Source organism: Podarcis cretensis (genome assembly GCF_951804945.1).
Source record: "Podarcis cretensis genome assembly, chromosome: 5".
Lineage (NCBI taxonomy): Eukaryota > Metazoa > Chordata > Lepidosauria > Squamata > Lacertidae > Podarcis > Podarcis cretensis.
Window position 1 is genome coordinate 79,644,018 of NC_137174.1, and position 6,212 is coordinate 79,650,229.

Consider the following 6,212-nt stretch of genomic DNA (forward strand, 5'->3'; position numbering starts at 1 on the left):
AGAGGGGGAAATGTTATGATTTCATTGCCTGCTGAATGTCTCATGATAAATCTCCACTTAGGAGTCTAGGCAGGAATTTCTTGTGAAACGAAGATGTAAATAAGAGTTAATTTGTAATTGCATTTGTAATTAATTTATAAATAGGAATTCATTTGCAATGTGTTTCCTTTTTATGTAAACAAGCATGGCATTTTCTACATTTGTATTATAAGGAACTTTGTAATTTCTCACTTTACAGGAATCGAACAGTGGTAAAATCTTTTGACATTTTTTCAGATGGATGGAAAATAGTACTGTAATATTCATGACATAACCAGACAATGAATTCAAATAGTGTTTAAACCTGCACATTAGTTTCTACTGAAGCATGTATTAGTTACAAGCGCTGGAGCCCCTGTTATAAAGGCAAGTGTTGTATCTAAGGGTACAAAGGAAGCATGTACATTTTTTGAAAAGTTGTGGAAATGAAACGGCCTGTGGCTTTTGCGATTGCCTTTATTTTAAGCAGTGCTGTGAGTGGGAACCTGTGTAGGGTTCTTTGCACTACTTTCAATACATTAATCACTTTGCATGCAAATAAATCTGTTTCTACGCCCATCCATAAGACTGCAGTTCTTTTCCTTAGTAATACAAAAATTATTACTAACCCAAGTAACCACTCAGTTTGTTATGCACAAGCAGTATTCACACCTGAACTGCTCGTTGCACAGGAGCTAAACTTTGTTCCCAAAAGGACACAATGAGTGACTTGCTAAGCGCCATTCTGTACATTCTCTGGAAATACATTTCAAGGTAATGGGCCAATGAAAGATGAATGAGACTACTTTGTATCTTGTAGAGACATTTAACAAGTCAAGGTAACCATTACAGTGGTGCCCCGCAAGACGAATGCCTCGCAAGACGAAAGGGTTTTCCGTCTTTTGAGGTGCTTCGCAAGACGAATTTCCCTATGGGCTTGCTTTGCAAGACGTTTCGTCTTGCGAGTTTTTTCCCTCCCCCCCCTTTTTCTAAGCCGCTAATAGCGCTAATCCGCTAATAGCCGTGCTTCGCAAGACGAAAAAAACGCAAGACGAAGAGACTCGCGGAACGAATTAATTTCGTCTTGTGAGGCACCACTGTAATTCTTTTATTGGGGAATGCTTTTATTGTCCCCACGCCCGGATTTGCTTTTTCTACGTATCTACCAAGTATTTGTATACAATCTATACACTGACTGCAATTCAAAGTGGGTAAAGGTGAACCCAAGTCATTTAAATTTAAGTTTGGCTTTAATTCACTTAAAGGCATAACTTGATTTTTTTTGTTTGAAGACTGTGTTGTTGTTTGGTTGTTTCTTTCTTCTTCTTTTTTAAATAATTTTTATTAATTTTCCAATTTTAATACAAAACAATAGCAACATAAAAACTTCAACAAATGCAAACAAACACCCAAATGTAATTTCTTAACCTCATTTTCATAAGCCTTCTTTCTCGGACTTCCCCATACCTCACCTTTTTTGCATCCTTATTTTAAAGTTTTTCAGCAACCCTTTAGTTAAATTTAAACTTATTACTTTTCTCAATTTCTCCTTAAATCATCAAACAATTTCAGCTGCAATTCTGCATCTTCCTTCCCCATGACATTTTAAGGTAAAGGTAAAGGTACCCCTGCCCGTACGGGCCAGTCTTGACAGACTCTGGGGTTGTGCGCCCATCTCACTTAAGAGGCCAGGGGCCAGCGCTGTCCGGAGACACTTCCGGGTCATGTGGCCAGCGTGACAAAGCTGCATCTGGCGAGCCAGAGCCGCACACGGAAACGCCGTTTACCTTCCCGCTGGTAAGCGGTCCCTATTTATCTACTTGCACCCGGAGGTGCTTTCGAACTGCTAGGTTGGCAGGCGCTGGGACCGAGCAGCGGGAGCGCACCCCGCCGCAGGGATTCGAACCGCCGACCTTTCGATCGGCAAGTCCTAGGCGCTGAGGCTTTAACCCACAGCGCCACCTGCGTCCCCTCATGACATTTTAGCACTCCTCAATTTTGTAACAGTCCTTAAGATATACTTTAAACTTCTTCCAGTCCTCCTCCACCGTCTCTTTCTCTTGGTCACGGATTCTGCCAGTCATTTCCGCCAGTCCCATAAAGTCAATCACTTTCGTCTGCCATTCTTCCAGTGTGGGTAGTTCTTGTGTCTTCCAATACTTTGCTAGAAGGATCCTTGCTGCTGTAGTGGCGTACATAAAAAAGATCTTATCCTTCTTTGACACCAATTGGCCGACCATGCCCAAGAGAAATGCCTCTGGTTTCTTATAAAAAGTACATTTAAGTACCTTCTTAATTTCATTATAAATCCTTTCCCAGAAGGCCTTAATCTTTGGGCAGGTCCACCAAAGGTGAAAGAAGGTCCCTTCAGTTGTTGTTTGGTTGTTTCACACACAGTTCATAAATTAATAAAAGTATATGCACATCCAAAGCACCATAACCTGGAAAAACCTGAAACACAACTTCGAAACTGCCAACATTGCTTAATTTTGTGCTAGCATCAATTCATTGTTACTAATCCATTTTCAGCCCCACATCATAGCTCAGTTGGTAGAGCATGATACTATCATGGGTTCAAGCCCCCTCCCCATTGGGCAAGATTCCTGCATTGCAGGGGGTTAGACTAGATGACCCTCTTTGCCCCTTCCATCGCTACAAATCTATGATAACCACTATTATTTCCATGTACAAGTGTACACAAGTGGCATGTACACCTCATTACTATTTTGTTCATGGTGATGAGAGGTGAGCATATGCCATCTCCACGTTCCAGGAGGAAAAGATGCAGGCCACTCTTACAATTCACTGTCTGCTTTTGTAAAAAAAAAAAAAAAAAAAAAAAAAGGTTTGGGGTTCTGGATTCATTACTGCCAAGCTAGAACTCTTGGCTGGTATAACTTTTTTAGCAAGGACTCAAGTGACTTTTAACATGATGGAAGAGAATGGCTTTAAACTACACTGGGCCATACAGCTGCAGCACTAAACTGCTCTGGGGCAGCGGCTGCTTTTCGTGTCCTTCCTGCACCATTGTAATGTATGCACCCACTTTAAGTCAAGCTGGAATTTGAGTCTGCGCCCATAGAATGCTGAGCCCACACAAATCTAAAGATGCTTGGGGAAGGGGGGAGATATCGAATAATACTCAAACTTTGTAGCCCCACGTAAATCAACAGATAATCTAATAATTTACTTATCTGGATACCACCCATTGTGTAAACTTTTAACAACTCTAAACAGGATTGGTCTTAGACAATATATGACATACCTGCCTAGCCATGAAATGTGAGAAAAGCCATTCTGAATTCTGCATTTCTCCTAACTTTTGAGTAGAACACTCAGCTGCTTTTGACTCAAATAAGTGTGCTGTTACAACATACTCTTAACACTATTGGAAAGCAGTGTGTGGGTTTGTTTTTAAAAACCTTTAATATTTCATTTTGTATAGTACTGCAATAACCACTATAATTATTTCCCACACTGCATATGAAACCCTTCCATTGCCCTCTAAGACAATCTCACTAAGGCATCAAAATACAAATAGAGGCAGCTAAATTGTTTTCATGCATCACTGTCAAAATGGTGTTTTGGGTTTTTTGGTGGGAAGACTAACCCTTCCCTGTCAACATTCACACATTGAGTCCTGGAGCGTTTATCTCAAAGATAAAATCACACAAGATACTGCCCAGAGGCAATCTTCTTTGATATTTCACATTCAACACTATTGCCAAGTTACTAACAGCTTAGTGTGATCATTCTGAAATGTTTGGTGTGTGTTTTTCTATTTCATTGATCCAGCCCTATGTAAATATTTTATGACCTGTCTGTGGCTTCTGATGTTTTTCTTTTAACAAACTACATTGGACAGCAAGCTTAAAAGTAAGAAGATAATGGAAAATACTACACTAACATAGGTACAGTCCTCATCTTCTAACTTAGAATCACGTGTATTTAAAAGCAGGAATACTCTTTAAAAGAAGCTATGCATTCTACTCTTCAGTAACACAATTGGACCATTAGTAGAATGAATATTGCCAGTCATGCTTACTGCACTAGCCTTTGTGAAATGGGAAATATTTTGTAAGACATCCTGTGATACCTGTATTTGGCACCTGGTATAATACAGAGCATGGGCAAACAAAAGCCTTCTGTTGCTTTCTCAATTTAACCACTGCCTTGGGTGATGGAGGGAAGTGATGTGCAAATAACCTACTGGTGATGCTATGAATATAGTAATATAATTACGCAGAGTAGATGATGTCATAGAACTGTAACAGCATTTTAGACATTGCATCTTAAGTATGTTTTCATTTTCAGTTGCAGCACTCTGTATCCAAAAACAAATCAAGCAACCGTCAGTGCATTAAGGGTAACAAAAGTTTTGGGTTGAATCTTACCTATCAGGAAAGCCGATACATGTGTTGGCTTCTACTTCAAGGCTTACCATAGTCATCTGGTTGGCCACTGGGAGAACAGGGTATTGGGTTTAGCTAGGCCTTTGATCTGTTCCAGCAGCGCTCTTACCTAACGCAAAGAAAAAGCCCATTCGTGCAACTCTTCTCCCGCCAGAGAGCACACAGTTTCATCTCCATATAGAAACATCATGTAGCCTTAAGCAGTTGCATGACCACTTACAGACAGATAATATTTATTAAAGAAGTTCAAGTAACTGAGTGCAAGCATTACTTGCCCACAGAAACTGGCTAGCTCATGTACCTAAGTTAATTAGTGGCACTTCAGCAGCCTGTGGGGGAAACTACCAGCGATTTACAGAGGTTTCCATACATGCCCCTTGGAGACAAATAGTCCATTTGGCTAATTAGAAGCCTGCATAAGCTTTTGCATAATTGGTCTGAAGAAAAGCCTCACACTGTACTTTCTGATTATTGGCTCATTTCTCTTTCATTAGCAAGATCTTAATAAAAAAGATTTAATTGCATTAGCTCTACTTAATACTTATGTGTTCATTAATCAAGATACATCAATTTTATCAGAATTTTTAAATGGTAGAAAAATCAGTAATTGGGGGTGGGGTGGGGTGGGGTGGGGACAAGCCAACAGTTCCAATGGAGAAACACATATATACTATACAGAGAATAGTCCAAACTGGGTGAATGAACTGCAATGGGAGTTCTTAATCGCTCACTAAACGGATTTCTAAATTAGGGTATTTAGTAAAATGGGGTTCCCAAGATTTTGCCATTGCTTTTAAGGAAAATCGATTTGATGTAATTAGTCTATTCAAATCAAAATAGGAGATTTTCTGTGGGAAATCAGAGATATACATGTTCAGCAACAAAACCTGGTACACATCACCCCTGCAATCATTGGTTATATTTCTACAACTAAATTTAAAACTTCCATTGCAACCTATAGGAACATTTTGGGGTGGCAGTGAAGTGTTGTGACAACCATTTTTGTAACTGGTTTAGGAAAGGCCCTGTGAGCGAGCCACATATTGTCTGTGTGAGTTTTACAAAATGCTCTGCGTTTGCTTATGTTTTCTATTCACTATTAATTTGAAATCTTCAACTAGAAGCTGCCAGTTCCAGATCTTGCAGAAGGTTCCTGCGATTTTAAACAGCAATGCAGTAATAATGTGCATCTGAAAATGACTAGCATATAGGCATTTAATAAAGACACATGAGTTGATAAAGTACTCCAAAAGAAACTCAAAAAAATCTTTGCATCACTGAAACAGCTACTCAGTGTACAGTTCATGTACACTTAAGCTCCACTGGAATGAAAGAGCCTATTGCAAGCCCCCATCTCAAAACTACATTATTTGTCTAGGTTGGAGACTAAATCCTGCTCCCATTCCAAAGCTGATTGCTGGTATTTAGAGTATCTACCCAGGTCTCTAGGCATGTGCAGCTGTAACTTCTGGATCATCAAATACTCTATGACCCATAGATGAATAGGAGTACATATGTTTAGAAAGATCTAAACATCTAGCATTTATTTAAAATGTGACAATGCTTTTGACACAACAGCCCTCATACATCTCTTTGGAGTGATGACTTTGGTTGTTTCACTCTCAGCAGCATGCCCTTACTAGTTACCCCAGAATGTAAATAAAAGGCTAATGGACAAAAAGGGGCTTCTAGCTACTAACGTGAATCACTTTTCTTAAAGTGACAATTCCACAGTTAGCAGAAAAACAGTGTAAACACCAGATGTAAAAAAAAAATAAAAAT

At 39.5% G+C, this 6,212-nt stretch overlaps 1 long non-coding RNA gene across 1 annotated transcript; it reads left to right on the forward strand.

Annotated features, from left to right (window-relative positions):
* The first annotated feature begins 1,124 nt into the window (after positions 1-1,124).
* On the forward strand, positions 1,125-6,211 carry LOC307217270. Its single transcript, XR_013839510.1, has 2 exons — positions 1,125-1,313; positions 2,390-6,211. It is a non-coding gene; the product is annotated as an uncharacterized lncRNA (long non-coding RNA).
* Position 6,212: the final 1 nt, after the last annotated feature.